This window comes from Urocitellus parryii, chromosome 6 (genome assembly GCF_045843805.1).
Source record: "Urocitellus parryii isolate mUroPar1 chromosome 6, mUroPar1.hap1, whole genome shotgun sequence".
In the NCBI taxonomy this organism is placed as follows: Eukaryota; Metazoa; Chordata; class Mammalia; order Rodentia; family Sciuridae; genus Urocitellus; species Urocitellus parryii.
This window is the reverse complement of record NC_135536.1, coordinates 5,414,790-5,433,771: the sequence shown is the minus strand read 5'-3', so window position 1 is coordinate 5,433,771 and position 18,982 is coordinate 5,414,790. Positions and strand designations below refer to the sequence as shown.

The window sequence follows — 18,982 nt, the reverse complement described above, 5'->3', positions numbered from 1 at the left end:
TGATCCTCGTGTAATTGGTGGCCCCATGGCAGAATCACATGCACAGTATAATGAGAGAGGGCGTGGAGGGTGGAGAGTGCCTACTCTTAATACCCTTCTAAGACTGTGAATGTAAGTTGAAACCTATTTCTCATTTTCTTATGGAAAAGTAACAAATATCAACCCAAAGTCATATAAACTTAATTGCTCACTAAACAAAAGGGGGATTGTGCAGATCAGTCTTAGTCATCGACCCTGTCCTTCTCAGGAGGGGCAGAGCCAGGTGGGCAGGACGAGGCTGTGCGGTCACCTCTGTGTGTCGGACCGTGGAGACCAGTGTGGATAATGGCCGGTGTGCTCATCATTGTCCGGTGTTTTGTCCGGGATATCGAGTGTGCTATCCCAGAAAGTAAGGCTGATCAGAGAGGGCAGCCGTGGCCCTGTGATAAATATGGCGTTGAAATGGAACATGGCGTTGATCCATTGATCTTTTTTTTTTTTTTTTTCTTGTCACAGTGAGGATGAATGATGAAGGAAGAGTAGGCGATGAATGTGATTGTCTAGAAAAATATTAAGGATCTCCTGTGCGGTTTTTATGATCAGTAGCTATTTATTTTATGATTACTAGAGAATTATAAATTAATTGCTTAACAAAAGTAGATGAGAATGTAGAGAAATTGACCCAAGACAGGGTCATGAGGATGACCCTGGGGTATGAGTTGGATGCAGTGACTACTGCGTGCTCCATTCAGCGAGACCTGATAATAACAAAACAAAGTATATCCATTTGGGTTGGAGTGATCTTATGTACAGATTCTAGCAATGTAAAGGGACCATTTTCTTGGATTGTTCTTTCTATAGTTGGGCTCTACTGTCATAAATGACAACAAGGTAACAATCTTTGGAGAAATGTAAATAAGCGAAGATAAGAAGTGTCTACTCCGTAACTGTGGTGAGGCAATAAAAATACTATAAAATATATTGAAAATACCAAATTTTGGGCTGGGACTGTGGCTCAGTGGTAGAGCGCTCGCCTAGCACATGTGAGGCCCTGGGTTTGATCCTCAGCAACACATAAATAAATAAAATAAAGATATTATGTCCAACTACCACTAAAAAAATAAATAAATATTAAAAAAAGAAAATACCAAATTTTATTAAAAAGAATTTTTTATTCTTAAAAATTAAAAATAGTCTATTAAAAAAGTGTCTGATTTCTTTGAAAGAGGATGATTTAGACAATTCAAATTGTCTATGGATCAGTGGAAATTTTGATATTCTTCATTTTCTTGAGGGAAAACTTAATAGGTATTACCTCAAATTCATATGCACCTAGAGGGCTCGATGAGGGAGCACCTCCATCTGGGGTCAGTTGCTCAGCACGTGCACTGCTGAACTACCCCCAGCACCGACCACACTCTGGGTGCCCAGGCTGCCTCTCTGTGCTGAGGCACTCGGTCCACTCTGGGCTGGAGTGAAGCACATCTACTGGTTTTTGTGACAAGGGGATCAATCAGAGGCCTGATCCATCAGGCAAATGGTTCCCAAGACAGGTGGTGGGCACACAGATGGATCTTATGTGGTCTTTGAGTGTTTGTGATTCACACGCATTTAATTATTATTGGCAAAATCACAGAGTCATCAATAAACCAGTTTAGGTGAGGATGAAGGAAGGCCCAACCTTCGTCCATCAAGGGCAGCTGGTGGCACCTGAGTCACGGTTAACAGGTGCCATGTCTGGACATCTTAGCCAGACCCAGCAAGGTCCTGTCCCGAGGGATGCCCTTGTTCTGTTCCATGCTCTCACCTATGCAGATTAATTCGTTGATGAACAACAAATAACTAGGTGTGTCAAACAATAAATAAGTGCATGAAACCTTGTCCAGCCATGAATGACTGTGGTGAGGCACGGAATAGCGTGAATATAAACAACACATTGAAACACGACAAGCCATCAGCGGACTGACGATGTCACTTCTTTTCCTAAGGACCACTAGGCAGTGACATGGGTAGTCAGCATCCAGTTTTGTAGGTGTGCATCCAACCCACCCAAACATGTTTCTGGGTTTGTATCCATGTTTATATTATGAAGCAGTCAATACCTGACTGTCGGCACAAAGGAGGACAGTAAAGACCCCTTAGGGACCACCTCAGCCTCTTACTCATGTTCTTTGTCTCATTGTCCTCAAGAAGGACACACGCCCCGTCATTTGTGCGCTCCTCCATGGAGCGAGCTCCGTGTTCCCTCTAGCCTGAGGGCAGAGGACCACTGTGAGGAAGGCTCACATCCTTCTGAGAGTTTTGCCATGAGGTGGTCACTGTGTCCTTAAAAATGTGAAACATGATCCCAAAGGCCAACCGTGGACAACAATTAAGGTGGAATTAATGAGATTTATGAATCCCCCTGTGATGAAAGTTCATGGAAAAAAACACATGGGTACGCCGAGTGATCCATCAGACATGCACGACACTCATCGCCCTGCCTCTCAGGTTTTTGTGACACCTAGTTTTAAAACTTATATCAGTAAGGTAATCAATTGATCGATTAACAAATACACACAAGAATAAAGAGAAAGGGGTGTGATCCTGAGTCACAGGATGAGTGTTCTGTGTGTGAACCTCTGAGGTCCAATAAAAAAGTGGGTGTAGTCTACACCTCTGTTTAAAGTGCCCCCATAGACTGATACCAGGAAAGTTAAAGGCTCACTTTTTGGAATGACCCAAAGAAAGAATTAGTGTACAGATATATTATGATGAAGATGGTCTCGCATTCCCACTGGTCCTGTACATGGGTGAGTAATTAAAACCATGAACACAGTAAATATACAGACATCTATCAAGGAATATAACTGTCTCCATCCTCGTCCTTCTCTGGACAGGAATGACATCTACAGCCAATGATCAAGTGCTGTAATGTTGTAATGTTCTCCAGAGAAGAACAGCGAATGTCCTACTTCCCTGTGCAGTATAACACCGAGCAAGGGACAAGTGAAAGGCGGGGCCCCAAAGAGGAATCACAACCTTGTGTTCATGTGATCCACATTGTACAGTTCTGAAACTTTGTGGTAAAGCAGGAAACATATCAACATATACAGATCCTAGTGCAGTTCAAAGAGAAATAACTGGTGCGTGCATGTCTCCTTTTGACTAACGGTGGTGTTGACCTAATTATAGACAGTGTTCTGGGTCAATGGCAAGTTCAAATGAATGAATTGGCACAAATCAAGAATGAACAGTGAGCACACCCCATTTGTTGTCAACATCTCTGCTCTCTTCTCAGAGTGGACATTGCCTTTGGACAAGAGGGCTGGCCCATGGTCAGGTGCTGTTAGCGCCCTTCTGAGGAGGAGCTGCAGACCTGTGTGAGTCATGACTAGCGTTCCTGCTTCAGATGGGTAGCAGGCTTAAGACCATTTACTGATTCACAGGAAGTGTACAGCATCGGCACAAATGTGACGTTCTGTACCTCCCATAGATAACAGGAGGGACGTGAAGCCTTGCATTGATTATGCCTATGACACAGAGGTGTCCATGTTGGAATGATTACACGTACAGATGAAAACAACAAGGCATTTCAGACTTAGTGAATCAAAGGCTTATCATTTATCAATTAATGAATTAATAACTTAGAAAGTAGCAATGGTTGGACAGATTGAAGACCCATAGTGAATCGATGATGACTGCTGGAGGTGTCTGAGTGAAGACTGTGACTTGCCTCTGGATCTGAGTTCCTTCCCTGAGTGCAATGCATGAGGATTGCATGAAAGTCTCAGTGTGAGAGATGCCAAGAGGGGCGTATCTCCATTAGTTGCCACCTTCTCTGCCCTCTGCTCCTCAGATTGGACCCGGCCTGAGGACAGCAGGATGGCTCCGTGGTCTGGTGCCCTTAGGACCCTCCTGAGGGGAGCTGCCGATCAGTGTGAGTCCTGATCAGTATTCCTGTTTGAGATGGGTTGGCTTGCATAAGGCTTGTGTTAGTCAGGTATACATTAATGAATCAGAAAGTAGCCATGGTTAGACAGATCAAGGACCCCTCCTGAATCGGTGATGACTGCTGGAGGGGTATGGGTGGAGACCTCTGGATCTGGGGTCCTTCTCCATCTCCCACCAAGTGTGTTTGTCTAAATGTCTCCCTGTGACAGATTAAAAGTGGGGCACTTCTCCAATTGTTGTCATCTTCTCTGCCCTCTGCTTCTCAGAATGGACATGGCCTGTGGACAGGCGAATGGCTCCATGGTCAGGAGCCGTTAGCACCCTGTTGAGAGGAGCTACAGCCCAGTGTGAGTTGTGGTTAGTTTTTCTCTTTGGGACCGGGTGACTTGCATAGGGCTTATGATTCAGAAAATGAGATGGTTGGGGTCAAGGAGCAGCCATTGTGGAACCATGATGATTCTAGGAGCTGTATGAGTGAGGACAGTGACTACCTTTTAAATCTGAGGTTCTTCTCTAACTCCAACCAAATTTGATGGCTTAAGTGTCTCACTGTGACAGGTGAACTCTAGGGCACATCTCAATTTGTTGTCATCTTCTCTGCCCTCTGCTCCCTAGAATGGATGTGACCTGTGGACAGAAGGGTCTTCCATGTCCATGGTTGGAAGAAGCTGCTGACCACTGTGAGTCATAGGAGTGTTCTTGTCTTGGTTTGGATGGTTTTCTTGAGTGCTTCCTGAATGATAAAAAAAATTAAAATATAATAAAAAATAGACTGTATGTTTTTGATAAATATACATGCACTATGAAGTATTGATACCGTGTATATGAAAAATTGAGGGTTATTAATGAATTAATTCCAAGGTACTAACATTGGAATGATTCCATAATAGACTAGGAATCATGTGGCTCTTCTTTGGGTTTTGTGAATCAAGGTTCTATACTTATAATTATTCCATTAATGAATTAATCAATGGGCAATGAATGAATTAATCAATAGACAAATTAGAATTCTTTGGACAAACAGAGGATGATGACTAGTGGTGGCGTATGAGTCATAGAATATGAACGCATGCCAGGCTTTTTCTTCTTGAAATAATGTTATTAAACAGGCATTAGTAATATAGAATATATTTATTTTTGGTCAATGTATTCATTGATTTTTATTCTATAATTGTATTTGGATCAGTGAAAAATCTGTATAATGGAAATACTATTATAAGAGGCCTGACCAGTCATTGTTACGTATTACAGCTATTGACGGCAATGTAAGTAAATGTCGCACTGCTGTGCCTTCCTTGGCTAAGAGTATTATTGTACACAGTGTGATTGATAGGTATTACTCAGCATCCGGGACAAACAATATTTCTGGTTATTCATTTTTGTACAAAAAAAATGATACAAATATCCTCCAGATAATGAATTCCTAGTAGAGCAAGAACAGGGAATATGAAAAGCCAGGGTCAGGGGACAGGTGTCCTGTATCAATGGTCTGCTTTGTTCTCTGTTCCGCAGACTGGATGATTTTGAGCCCATTAATGCTGCCATCATGTTGTCATGGAGTTTGGATTACGTGAGTAATAGCTGATGTTCCAGTTTTATCTGCTTTTTTTTTTTAAAGAAGTATTGCTACATTTAAAAAATCAAATATAACCCAAGAAGGCAAAATGTTCCCACATGAAGTATACAATGTATAATGTTACACCCGCCAGCTAGACATGAGCAGAAAGCTCAGGATGTCACAGATGCTTCTTCCTGGTAAATAATATAGATGAAGCTTAGTGAGATTTAATGTTTCTTTTCTAAAAAATTTTAAACCAATAAAAACTAACCATGGCCCCAATAATGAATATGAGGAACCTTGCAGTTATTAATTGATCATGAGCCACACGGAGGTTGAATATTGAGAGATGCTGTATGTTTGGCAGAGGATTCTACAGACAGATGTTGGATTTGTCCAGCAGCTTAGGTCCTGGACATCACGTTTCATCTTATTCTTATACATTAATTAATCACCTAATCAAAACAAAGGTGCAAATGAATGAACCATGAGAGACCACGACATGACCCTGTGCCCTTGGCTGGTGTCACGTGAGCCACATGAGGGAGAAAGCGTGTCTGGACATGATGTCCAACATGAGGAATAGAAGCAACTCTAGTTACCTGAGAAAATGCCAGAGAAATGGCAGACTGAAGCATTGTGTAATGGCAGAACTCAGTGGTGGGTCATGGAACACATGGTGTCAGCACACAGGTCCAGTCTGCGCTGGTGTTCCCTGGCCAAGCCTTCATGGCTTAGAGGACACAGTGAGTGCAGGGACCCTGCAGGGTTCCTGCTGTGGTCTGGGGCCATTTTGAATTAGCTGCTTTTGCTAAGAGCTAAAACAATACCCTTTCAGTTAACATGCAGAGGCCACATGAGTGAGTTTCTCAATGAAGAGTGGAAAGCAAGGGTCCGTGGAGAGAATGTCTCAGTGTGTTGTTTGTTTGCTTTTCTGTCCTGGGTTCTGCTGTGCGCTTGTCCCCAGTGGACCCTCTTGAGCTGGTTTGGAACTCCTCTGTGGCCAGGTGCTCCATGGGTGACTCTCCAGCAGACTTGGAGGTCAGTGTGGGTCTTGGTCCCTGTTCCTGTCTTGGTTTGGGTGGTATGCTTAGGGGAACTCCTTGTATGTTTGAAATGTGTGTGGCACCACCACATGAAGCTTAGTGTAATCCTTTTAAATTTTGGAGTAAGATGAATCTTGATAAGAAGTAAAGCAGATATAAAAAAGTGTGAATGAGTAGTGATAGATGTATATTGCGGTGAGGATCTTGCTAGATCTTTATCATGCAGAGTTATGCCCTTGTTGGGTGTTTGTGAATCACAGTCTTTGAGGAACATTATGAGTGAACTAACAGATTAACAGTAACTGTAGTTCAATAAACCTGTTATATGTTTTATGAACAAGTGTAAGAGCTGTGCACAAAGTTTCCAAATTTAAAATAGTAATGGCCAGGCGCGGTGGTGCACGCCTGTAATCCTAGCTGCTTGGGAGGCTGAGGCAAGAGGATCGTGAGTTCAAAGTCAGCTTCCGCAAAAGCGAGGTGCTAAGCAACCTGGTGAGACTCTGTCTCTAAATAAAATACAAAAAAGGGGCTGGGGATGTGGCTCAGTGGCCAAGTGCCCCTGAGTTCAGTCCCTGGAACAGCCCTGCCCCCCAAGCAAAAAGAAAGTAATGATGGTAATGTTAATGACCTTGGTTGGAAGAGACGTGCTCTGAGATAGCACTGTGCAGTTATCACACTCATCAAAGAGTCTGAAGAACGTTTCCCGTGATGCCAGTGTGAAGCTCCTCGTTTAGTACTTGCCACTGCATACGTGGGTCACGTTTCCATAGTGCTTCCCATTAATTTGTACAACTGGAATAAAAATTAGTTCACAGCTCAAATGGTCAAGTTGGATCTACTCATGCAGACACTAAATGCAGAGATGAATGGTGTTGGCTGAATGAGGTGGGTCTTTCCTTGGACTGCTGATGATCACTGCCGGCGTATGAATCTCTGATCATGAATAATACGTTTCTGGAACTCTGAGGTCCAACCCCAAAGGGAACAGGATCAGCGAAGGTGGGTGGGTGGATGTCTCACTCTTGCCATCTTCTCTGTTCTCTACTCCTCAGCATGGATGCTTCTGAGGGGATGGAGCCATACCTCCCTGGTCGCCAAACCATGGGCTGCATCTCTGTGTCAGGACTTGGGACCGATGTGAGTCATAGCTAGAGTTCTTTGAGTGGTTCTGCTGGATCATTGAAGGGTCTTTGTTTAAGTTGTAGAAAATGTGAACTGTAATACATTAGGCACACCCAAGGCCAACGATCAGATGAATGGGAAGTAAGATACCAATTACTTGTGTTAAAAGCTGAGGATGGTGGTTGGAGAAGTAGAGTGGGAAGATGGTACCTATACAGATGACCACCACCAGGGCTATCTGTGGGCTTTCTGGGAATAAGAAGGATTTCATGAATTATTAGTGAATCAATGATTAAATCAGTAGGTCACTGTTGTATTTGACTCATATACTATGAAAGTGTCTAGAGCCAGCACGATAACACACAATTGCAATACCAGAAGCTCAGGAGGCTGAGGCAGGAGGTTCATAAGTTCAAAGCCAGCCTCAGAAAAAGTGAGGTACTAAGCAGCTATTTTGTATAAAATACAAAATAGGGCTGGGGATTTGGCTCAGTGGTCAAGTGCCCTTGAGGGTATCCCACAACAGATCTTTATTTTCAAGTGTTTTATGCTATTATTTTATTTGGACCAATAAACAAATCAGAGGTCCAACAGAAGCAGACCCTTGTTCATACCTGCTATGGAATGGATCCCATGTGCAATGTCAGGTGATGGTAGGATGCATAGATCTTTCTCTCCATGTATTTCATGTGTATTCTCATAACCTGATTAATGGTGGCAGAATACACATATTTAAGGGCTGCAGCATTGTCCACTGGTAAAGTACATGAAGGGTATTTCCTCTGGGGTCAGGAAGGTATACACAGTGAAAAACTATACTTGAGCATTGTTCTTGATCTTTTGCAAGTTAGAGTTCATCCTATTTTGAGAAAAACAAATATTGCCGTCATTGATGGAAGCCAAGTGAAGGATGTTAGTGAAGGATGGGATGCATCCATCAGTGGAGAGGGCGTCCCTGGCTTAGTGTAATCTTGTCTGCTTGGTGCTTCACAGTGGCTGTCCCTGACTGGTATGAGGACCCTGCTGTGTGGAGACATTCTGTGCTGTCACTGTGTCAAGGAGGTGACCACTGTGAGTGACAGATAGCCAAGGTGTTTTTCCTTCTCCGGGGGATGGTGTAGAGGTATCGTAGCATCCTTAAAATTCTTAAACCAATAAAAACTAACCATGGCCCCATAATGAATATGATGAGGAATCTTGCAGTTATTAATTGATCATGAGCCACACGGAGGTTGAATATTGAAAGATGCTGTATGTTTGGCAGAGGATTCTACAGACAGATGTTGGATTTGTCCAGCAGCTTAGGTCCTGGACATCACGTTTCATCTTATTCTTATACATTAATTAATCACCTAATCAAAACAAAGGTGCAAATGAATGAACCATGAGAGACCACGACATGACCCTGTGCCCTTGGCTGGTGTCACATGAGCCACATGAGGGAGAAAGCGTGTCTGGACATGATGTCCAACATGAGGAATAGAAGCAACTCTAGTTACCTGAGAAAATGCCAGAGAAATGGCAGACTGAAGCATTGTGTAATGGCAGAACTCAGTGGTGGGTCATGGAACACATGGTGTCAGCACACAGGTCCAGTCTGCGCTGGTGTTCCCTGGCCAAGCCTTCATGGCTTAGAGGACACAGTGAGTGCAGGGACCCTGCAGGGTTCCTGCTGTGGTCTGGGGCCATTTTGAATTAGCTGCTTTTGCTAAGAGCTAAAACAATACCCTTTCAGTTAACATGCAGAGGCCACATGAGTGAGTTTCTCAATGAAGAGTGGAAAGCAAGGGTCCGTGGAGAGAATGTCTCAGTGTGTTGTTTGTTTGCTTTTCTGTCCTGGGTTCTGCTGTGCGCTTGTCCCCAGTGGACCCTCTTGAGCTGGTTTGGAACTCCTCTGTGGCCAGGTGCTCCATGGGTGACTCTCCAGCAGATCTGGAAGTCATTGTGGGTCTTGGTCTTTGTTCTTGCCTTGGTTTGCGTGTTTTGAATCATAGGCTCTCAAAAATATTATCAGTTAATTAATAGGTGAATGATAGTACTCTTGTGTTTTGTTATTCATATATATTTATTAATGAATTGTCTAACAAATCAATTTCTATTAGTTTTAGTTGAAAGGGGGCTTAGCACTGGACCAATCATGACATCTGGTTGCATGTGAGTGACTTGCAATGAGCACCTGGTGTCTGAAACTCTGAGGCCCCTTCTTCATTTCTGATCTTTCATCTTTCGATATCAGTGTTGTAGGGTCTTATTTTTGATCCTTCTGTTCATGAGTTTTGAAAGTAATGTAAGTGATCAAGAATGTATAATTAAAGATGTAAATTAAGAAAGATGAAGATGGTCAAGCATTGTTTATTAATAAAATATATAGTTAGCTAAATTAATGTTAACACAGATATAATATGCAGATGAAAATTGTCATGATAAGTAATAGCTAATCATTACTCTTGGAAAATTTGAGATTTGATTAAGAGGAAAAGAAATCTAATTACAATAGATTAATCAATGCCTAAATTTCTCATTTATAGTAGATAACATGGACAATGGAGAGAAGGTTTTCATCATGTCCCCTGCTTTGTACTCTTTGGAAGTGACGCAGTCACCTGATTGAATCTTCTCTTGTGACCAAAAATGTCATGCTTCCTCTGAGTTAAGAAAGACTTCAGGTGAGTTTTTGCCAAAGTTCTTTCTTAGCTTTACTCATCTGAGTGTGTTCATGGTAAATGAAATACTGTTAAGTTAATTCAATAAGGAAAATAAATTCAAAAGATATGTTACACAATATTATGCTGTTGTTAATAATATATATTATATTTTTAAAGTATATGAAAGGAGAAATTCTATGTTCTCACCTCAAAATTCATAAATATATGAGGTAATGCATATATTGATTAGCTAGATTTAGTCATTGTACAATCTAAATAGATTGTACAAAATACATAGGTCTTTTTTTTCTTTTTTTTATTACGAATTTTATTTTTTTAAATACACGACCGTGGAATGCATTACAATTCTTATTACACATATAGAGCACAAATTTTTATATCTTTATATAAAGTATGTTCACACCAATTCATGTCTTTATACATGTACTTGTGTTTTTTTCATTACAATTCTTATTACACATATATACCACAATTTTTCATATCTCTGTTTGTTTATAAAGTAGGTTGACACCAAATTCGTGTCTTCATACATGTATTTTGGATAATGATGTCCATCACGTTTCACCATCCTTGCTAATCCCCTGCCTCCTCCCTTTCCCTCCCTCCCCTCTGCCCCATCTAGAATTCATTTATTCCTCCCATGTTCCCCGTCCCACCCCACTATGAGTCAGCCTCCTTATATCAGAGAAAACATTCGGCATTTTTTTTGCAGGGGGGGGGGTGTTGGCTAACTTCACTTCGCATTATCTTCTCCAACACCATCCATTTACCTGCATATGTCATGATTTTATTCTCTTTTATTGCTGAGTAAAATTCAGTTGTGTATACATGCCACATTTTTTTATCCATTCATCCACTGAAGGAATCTTCTCTCTGAATTAAAAACTTAAAAAGTTTTAAGTGAATAAAATATTTACCATGACCTAATTATTAGTATAAGATTAAACTTAAGTTATTCAGTTTAATTTTACTCTTACGTTGATAATTGTTCTTTAGACTGATGTCCAAAGATCTTTTTGGTTTTTCTAAACCATGCAGTTTTGTTGTTATTAATGATATAACCTTTTTGTTGATCAGAACGTCAGAACAAATGCAGAAAACGTTATCCAGTCAGGGACCAATGATAGCAATGATGACAATTTGTGTTATAGACTTTGAATAATATGTGTCTGAAACTCTGAGGTCCAACACACTACAGAATTAGTCCATTTTCTCTATTGGAATTGACTCTAGAAAAAAATCAGGGATATTAACACATGATGTTATTGCATTTATGGCAATAGGTTCATTATTAATGTGTCATTAAGCTAATGTAATAAATTCATAAAGAAGAGGTGATGTATTCTTTATGAGCATTTACATTGAGGCAGAAAATATTGGTTATATGTGCAGATATTTAAGTTAAAATAGAAATATTGTTTAAAATGTATAACACTTTATGGCTATTTAGAAACAGTGTTACCATTTTAGGAAAGAATTGTATAGACAGTAAATAAGAGTCAGTTTTCTTATTCTGGGTCAGGCTCAAGATGGAGATATTCCTTTTGTAAGATGTATGGGCATGCACGCATATGTGTTCATACAGAAGCACAAAATATACACATACATATGCATACACACAAACACACACAGCACAAATTAAACAGTAATAAACAGCTGAATGACTGCATGAATGAAATGAAGAACATAGAAATCAGTGCACACAGAGCTTCCTTTTGACTCTTGGAATGAGGCACTGAGGTGACTTACATTCTTCCCTGGTCACCAGCTATGGTTGCTTAAGAGTGCTGGGATTCACGTGAGTAATGGTTAAAGTTCTCTCCCTTGTGTCAGGGTCTTTCTTCATCCTACAATTATGCATGTATTATTAAAAGTGTGATATTTTGATATGGAATTTGGTAGGACATAAAAGCATTTAGTATCAATCTTCTCATAGAGAAATGTCTACATAAGGACCCAGGTAATCCATAGTGTTCAAAATTGAAAGCAAAACCTGGAAGGACAAGAAGAAAATGAGTTTGGCAGGTACAGAAAACATATTCTGTTTTCTTTTATTTTTTTTTGTTATTTTTTTTTTGTTTTCTTTTAATATTTACTTTTTAGTTTTAGGTGGGCACAACATCTTTATTTTCTATGTGTTGATGATAGAGCCCAGTGCCTTATGCATGCTAAGTGAGCACTCTACCTCTAAGCCACAACCCCAGCCCTGGGAAACATATGTTTTAGAAATAGAAACAATACCTAAAAACACAGAGAAATATTTGTAATTGATTCTGTTCAGGGGTGAGATTCAGGATTATAGAAGGCTTTTAATTGTGATAATTAACTTGTACAAATAAAAATTTTAGAAATAATCAAGTTGCTCTTTTAAGCCCCATATAAATATAAATTTGAAAAAGAAAAAGAAAATCCTCTATTTGCTTATTTTTCAACTCTTTGCCTGCTTTAATTCTACATAAATAAAATCTTACTTTTTTTCAGAAAAAGAGTGTGAAGTAGTTAAAGAACACAATCGTTTCTTGTGACATCTATGGATATTGAAGCTTTGTATTAATGAATGTAGCCACAAAACAGGATAATACACAAAAGGACATAATAATAGGAGAGTACTTCTTTGTGTGCAGATCAGGGTTATAAAGCCTCTTCTAATGCAAAATGATGTTCCTAACTCTTCTGAATGGTAGCATTTTAAAATTTTTAATTTATATTCTCAAATTTTCATTACCAAATATAATCAAATGAATCACGAAAGAAGTCAGGTAACAGTGGTGGAAGATGGCAGTCTGGGCCAGTGATGACCACAGGAGTCATATACGTCATATGTGTGGAAGAGGTGCGTGGAGCTCAGGTTCAGAGTGGAAAACTCATCCCCTCCTGTGGGTGTGATCCTGTGGTCAGGCGTCAGGGTTCACAGGAGCCTTGGTCGAGTACCTGTGGCCAATGAAACGACCCATCAATAAATATGAATAAATAGACATGAACGAACCAAAACATTGATGATTCCAGAAAACTGTTAAAGTAATGTAAACCCCAAATCCAGTTTCAGGAGAGCCCCCACGAGTGCTCTCGCCTTTCTGGCAAAGGATCATTTAGAGAGTGTAGGTCATAGGCAAAGGTTCCTTCTCTGTCAGGAGTATGTTCAAAGTTGTTTGTTTTCATATGGAATGTATATTTCGAATTACTGATTACCTCAGTGAGAGGCTACATGTGAGGTAGAAAACAAGGACCAGGGTGCAGAATGTCCTCCTTTAAAAAGCACTTGCTCTCATTCACAGTCCTCAGAATGCACCCCTCCCCTGGCTGAAGGGCTCTGCTTTGGTTGCATGTGATGTTAGGAACCTGGAGAGCCCTGTGTAGCTCAAGTTCTTACCCCTGATTTAGGGACTTATTTAAGGACACAAGAGTTCTCCTGGTCCATCTGGGATGTGTTTCGGGACCCCCAGTGAATGCCAAGACTGGATACAGCCCTGAACCCTACACACACTTAGGTTTTTCCCTGTATGCATGTACTTAAAATAGTTGGATTATAAATTAAGAGCAGTTAGTGGTACAAAAAATAACTACCCATGAAATAGAGCTGTTATCACATATACTGGAATAAAAGTTATTTAAAACATGATTTTTTTTCCTGAAATTTTTAATTAAATATTCTTGGATCATTGCCATCCTGAGTAACTGAAACTATGGAGATTGAAAGCACTGATTATTAAAAATCGTGAAGTATAATAAATAAAGGCAAATTGTTGCCTAGTGGCAAGTAAGGGATTCACATGATGCATTATTGATTAATGTATATCAGAAATACTAAGGGTGATGAGTGAAAGGGATGTAGTATAATGGGAATGATCCTAGTTGAGTATTTTGGATCTTAAGTCTCTTCTTGGACCTTTGTCATTCATAGTGTTTTAAAATTATAAAATTATAATTACTGAATTAATCAATTAAATAATTCAGAAATGAATGAAGAAATTGTGCGCCTTCCCCAGGCCAACAAGAAATGCTAGTGTGAGTCAAAGATTAAAAATGTATGTATGACACCCTGAGGCCCAACATAAAGACAATCTTGTCTTTGTTTTCACACACTGTCTTTCTACCATTATTATTGATCAATGAAAGAATCAGTGAACAAATAGATAAATAAGTCGACATAAAATAGATGGAGCATTGCTGAAGTACAGAAATATCTGAGGAGGCCAGAAAGACGATTAATGTACATTGGAAACATGAAAGGCCATAAGTAATGAATGGCACTTGAGTGGCAGCTCTTTGGCTGATGATGATCCAGTGTGAATCACAGGCAGGGTTTGTGTTCTGGGTCAGTGGCAAGTTTGAGGTGGTTCGTTTTCAGCACAGGGTGCACACAGAATGCTCTATTTATCAATTCATTTATGAAAAGTGAGGATTTTTAGTAAAGGAGATACTTTTTAAAAAATATATTTTTTTAGTTGTAGATGGACAAACTATCTTTATTTGTTTAATTATTTTTATGTGGTTCTGAGGATCGAACCCAGGGCCTCACACCTGCAAGGCAAGCACTCTATCACTGAACTATAGCCCCAGCCCAGTAAAGGAGATATTGATCAGAGAATGATTTCATATGCAAGTTAGGGATATTAGGACTCTTCAGGGGTTTTGTGGATCATAGTGCTTTAAAATTATTATTAGTGAATTTCTGAATTAATCAACAAATCATCTAGAAATCAGTCAGGATCAAATGGCCCCTGCCTGGACCGATGATGACGACTGGTGGTGTGTGAGTCCAGCATGATGACTACCTGTGTCTGAAACTCTGAGGTCCAACTCTGAGGTCCTTGGACTCTTGTCCATTCCCAGATTCAGAGGGGTCCCCTAGGGAGATGCTGGGCATGAAGTCATGGGCTTAACCCAGAATGAATTATAAGGTACTCTTCTGTGCCAATGGCAATTTCCAAGTTGTTCGCTTTCTTAAGAGAAAATGAAATGCCAACCTTTTAAGGAATGATTTTGCACGTGTGACTGCCTAGATGATAGACTCTGCACAGAGCAGGGGTCTGGGGAGGATGCCTAGCATCCCTAGAATCCAGGGCCTTGCATATGCTAGGCAAGTGCTCTGCACTGAGCTATATACCCAGCATTGGGTACAGTCAACTTCTTGAGAGTCCACATAGCATCATTAAAAAATACCAGACAAGCCACGCACAGTGATACATGCCTGTATTCCCAACGACTCTGGAGGCTGAGGCAAGAGGACTTGAAGTATGAGGTCAGTCTCAGAAACTTAGTGAGAACCTGTCTCAAAATAAAAGTGACTGTTTTTATTTTTGTCTAAAGTCCTATATTGGTGAGTATGTTTTTCTAATTAAAAAGGATTGGGAAATACATTTACCTTCTAATATCTGTCACATGTCAATGTTCAGTGTTGTCCTTATTTTTTATGTTTCTGTGGAGCACTTGAGTTACACCTAACAGTGTTCGTTTCCCTTATCATACATGCATGGAATATCATTTGTTTCACTTCAATCCCCACCACTTACTTTTTCCCTCCAGTTTCCCTCCCTTCCTCCCCCTGCTCCCTTCCTCAATAAAGGGTTGGATACAGCTCAGGGATGGAACTCTTACCTGCATATGTGATGCCCTCAGAGCCATCGCTAGTGCCACGAAGAAAAAATTAGCAAATATTTATCAAAGGCCCATCAATACAAATGGTCCATGCCATCGATCTAGAATATCCTACAGATAGAAAAGGGAAATAGCCTGTATTTGCCTTGTACCTCATATCATGCATTTTTATTCCATTGTAATAAGATTAATAAAAGAACCAATATATAAGAATATAAAGATAGGTTATGTAAAAAAAATGCCGTATCAGTAAAACCTGGTGAGGCAATGTATACTGTTAACATACACTAAAACAATCTAAAAAATAAAAGACACATAATAAACATCTATTTAAAAAATTCAGCATAGACATTATTCAACAATGTTGACAGCTAGTTCAATCAAAAGTTCAGAAATACACATTTTCTGGAAGAGGAAACGTAGAATAATGAATATCTAAATAAGGAACAAATAGTAGGAAAAAGCAGAGTGCAGTAGTGAACACTTACAAACAGTTGTCATCTCATGTGCTCTCTCCACCTCAGAGTGGACATGACGTGTGGACAGGAAGACGATGCATGCTGAGGAGGAGTTATACACCAATGTGAGGCGTGGTAGGAATTCTTGCTTAATATGGGGTAGTATGCATAAAATTATTGACAGAACTATTAAAAGATGTACAGCAAAATGAAAAATGTGAAGTTGGGTAATTAAAGAAATAACAGAAAGTTGAAGATTGATTATGCATCTGTGAGACTTTTGACTAGCACAGAGGTGTCAACTTACAAAGGTTCCAATGCAGAATAATGAAAACAAGACACATCAGACTTGATGAATAATGACATTTATAATTAGCAAATTAATGAAATAATGAATTAAAATTACAGTAGCAATGGATGGAATTAAAAAGAATATATCCTGTTGGATTATGATGCAGAGGTATATGAGTGGGGAAAGAGAAGGCATTTGGATCTGAGATTCTGCACTAAAAGAAAAGCAAGAGGATTACATAACACTCTGAATAGGACAGAAATCAAGCAGGGAGAAACTTCATTTTTTGTCCCATTTTCTGCCCTCTGCTCCTCAGATTGGACCTGGCCTTGGACAGGAGGATAGCTCCGTGGTCTCGTGCCCTTAGGACCCCCTGAGAGGAGCTGCCCATGAGTGTGAGTCCTGGTGAATGATCCTGTGTGGGATGGTTTGGCTAGCATGGGGACACTGTCAATCAAGGATAAATTAATGAATCTGAGAGTAGCCATTGTGGGAAAGGTGGAGGAAAGCTGTTGGATCGATGATGACTTGTGGATCTGTATGAGTGAGGACTGTGAATTCCTGCGGCATCTGAGATCCTTCAGTATCTCCCACCAAGGGTGATTGACCAAGAGTCTCAGAGTGCCAGAGTCAAAGTAGGGCACGTGTCCATTTGTGGTGTTCCCCTGTGCCCTGTGTTCCTCAGAATGGATGCGTCCTGTGGACAGGAGGATGGCTCCATGGACAGATGCCCTAAGGACCCTACTGAGGTGGAGCAGAAGCCCCATGTGAGTCCTTCTCCATGTTGCTGCATGGGACAGGGTGGGATGTTTAGACCTTGTAGTCAGTCCCTCAACACATTGCTTAATGAATTAGAAAGTAGCAGTGTTTAGACAAAGTGAGAACTTGTTGGGCTCCATGATGACTGCTGGAGGTGTCTGAGAGGACGGTGACTAACCTCTGGATCTGAGGTCCTTCCCTCACTGTAGTTGGTGGTGATGGCACAAAAGTGTCTTTGTGAGAGGAGAAAAGTGGGGACCACCTCCATTTTTGCCCTCTTCTCTGCCCTCATGTTCTCAGATTGGACAAGGCCGCTGGACATCAAGATGGCTCCATGCTCAGGTGTGATGAGCCCATGGTGGGCGGGGGCTGCAGAGAAATGTGAGTCCCAGTCAGTGGTCCCCTCTTGGCGGGGGTGGCATTCTGAGGGCTTCTTCCCATTCGAGTTGTGATTTACTCTGTGAATCAATGAGAGAGTAACCCCTTGGGTGAAAAATGAGGACCCATAGTGATTCGATGATGACTGCTGAGGTGTATGAGTGAGGACAGTGACTTGCCTCTGGATCTGAGTTCCTTCCTGAGTGTAATGCACGAGGATTGCAGAAAAGTGACAGGGTGAGGGATGTCAAGGTGGGGGGCGTATACCAGTAGTTGCCTTCTTCTCTGCCCTCTGCTCCTTAGATTGGACCTGGCCTGTGGACAGAAGGATGTATCCGTGGTCTCGTGCCCTTAGGACCCTCCTGAGAGGAGCTGCCCATGAGTGTGAGTCCTGGTGAATGATCCTGTGTGGGATGGTTTGGGTAGCATGGGGACACTGTCAATCAAGTATAACTTAATGAACCTGACAGTACCCATTGTGGGAAAGGTGGAGGAAAGCTGTTGGATCGATGATGACATGTGGATCGGTATGAGAGAGGACTGTGAATACCTGCGGCATCTGAGATCCTTCAGTATCTCCCACCAAGGGTGATTGACCTAGAGTCTCAGGGTGCCAGAGGCAAAGTTGGGCAAGTGTTTATTTGTGGTGTTCTGCTTTTCCCTGTGTTTCTCAGAATGGATGCATCCTGTGGACAGGAGGATGGCTCCATATTCTTGTGACCATAGGACTGTGCTTAGGCGGACTGCAGCCCTGTGTGAGTCTTTCTACGTGTTCCTTATTGGGACAGGGTGGGATCTGTAGAACTTGGAGTCCCTCTGTCAACGCATTGCTTAATGAATCAGAAAGTAGCAGTGTTTAGACAAAGTGAGAACTTGTAGGGCTCGATGATGACTGCTGGAGGTGTCTGAGAGGACGGTGACTAACCTCTGGATCTGAGGTCCTTCCCTCACTGTAGTTGGTGGTGATGGCACAAAAGTGTCTTTGTGAGAGGACAATGATGGGGCCCACCTTCATTTATGCCCTTTTCTTTGCCCTCAAGTTCTCAGATTGGATGAGGCCGATGGACACCAAGAGGGCTCCATGCTCAGGTGTGATGAGCCCATGGTGGGCGGGGGCTGCAGAGAAGTGTAAGTCATGGGCAGTGGTCCCCTGTTGGTGGGGGTGGCATTTTGTGGGCTTCTCCTCATTCGAG

The 18,982-nt window shown here is 41.2% G+C and overlaps 4 non-coding genes across 4 annotated transcripts; all 4 read left to right on the top strand.

Moving 5' to 3' along the window:
• The first annotated feature begins 7,414 nt into the window (after window positions 1–7,414).
• On the top strand, window positions 7,415–7,489 carry LOC113201356 (small nucleolar RNA SNORD113/SNORD114 family). Its single transcript, XR_003303151.1, has one exon. It is a non-coding gene; the product is annotated as a small nucleolar RNA SNORD113/SNORD114 family (small nucleolar RNA).
• A 2,276-nt stretch (window positions 7,490–9,765) lies between these two features.
• Window positions 9,766–9,840, top strand: LOC113201345 (small nucleolar RNA SNORD113/SNORD114 family). The gene has a single exon (XR_003303142.1). It is a non-coding gene; the product is annotated as a small nucleolar RNA SNORD113/SNORD114 family (small nucleolar RNA).
• A 1,577-nt stretch (window positions 9,841–11,417) lies between these two features.
• On the top strand, window positions 11,418–11,492 carry LOC113201346 (small nucleolar RNA SNORD113/SNORD114 family). The gene has a single exon (XR_003303143.1). It is a non-coding gene; the product is annotated as a small nucleolar RNA SNORD113/SNORD114 family (small nucleolar RNA).
• Window positions 11,493–15,030: 3,538 nt separating this feature from the next.
• On the top strand, window positions 15,031–15,104 carry LOC113201354 (small nucleolar RNA SNORD113/SNORD114 family). Its single transcript, XR_003303149.1, has one exon. It is a non-coding gene; the product is annotated as a small nucleolar RNA SNORD113/SNORD114 family (small nucleolar RNA).
• Window positions 15,105–18,982: the final 3,878 nt, after the last annotated feature.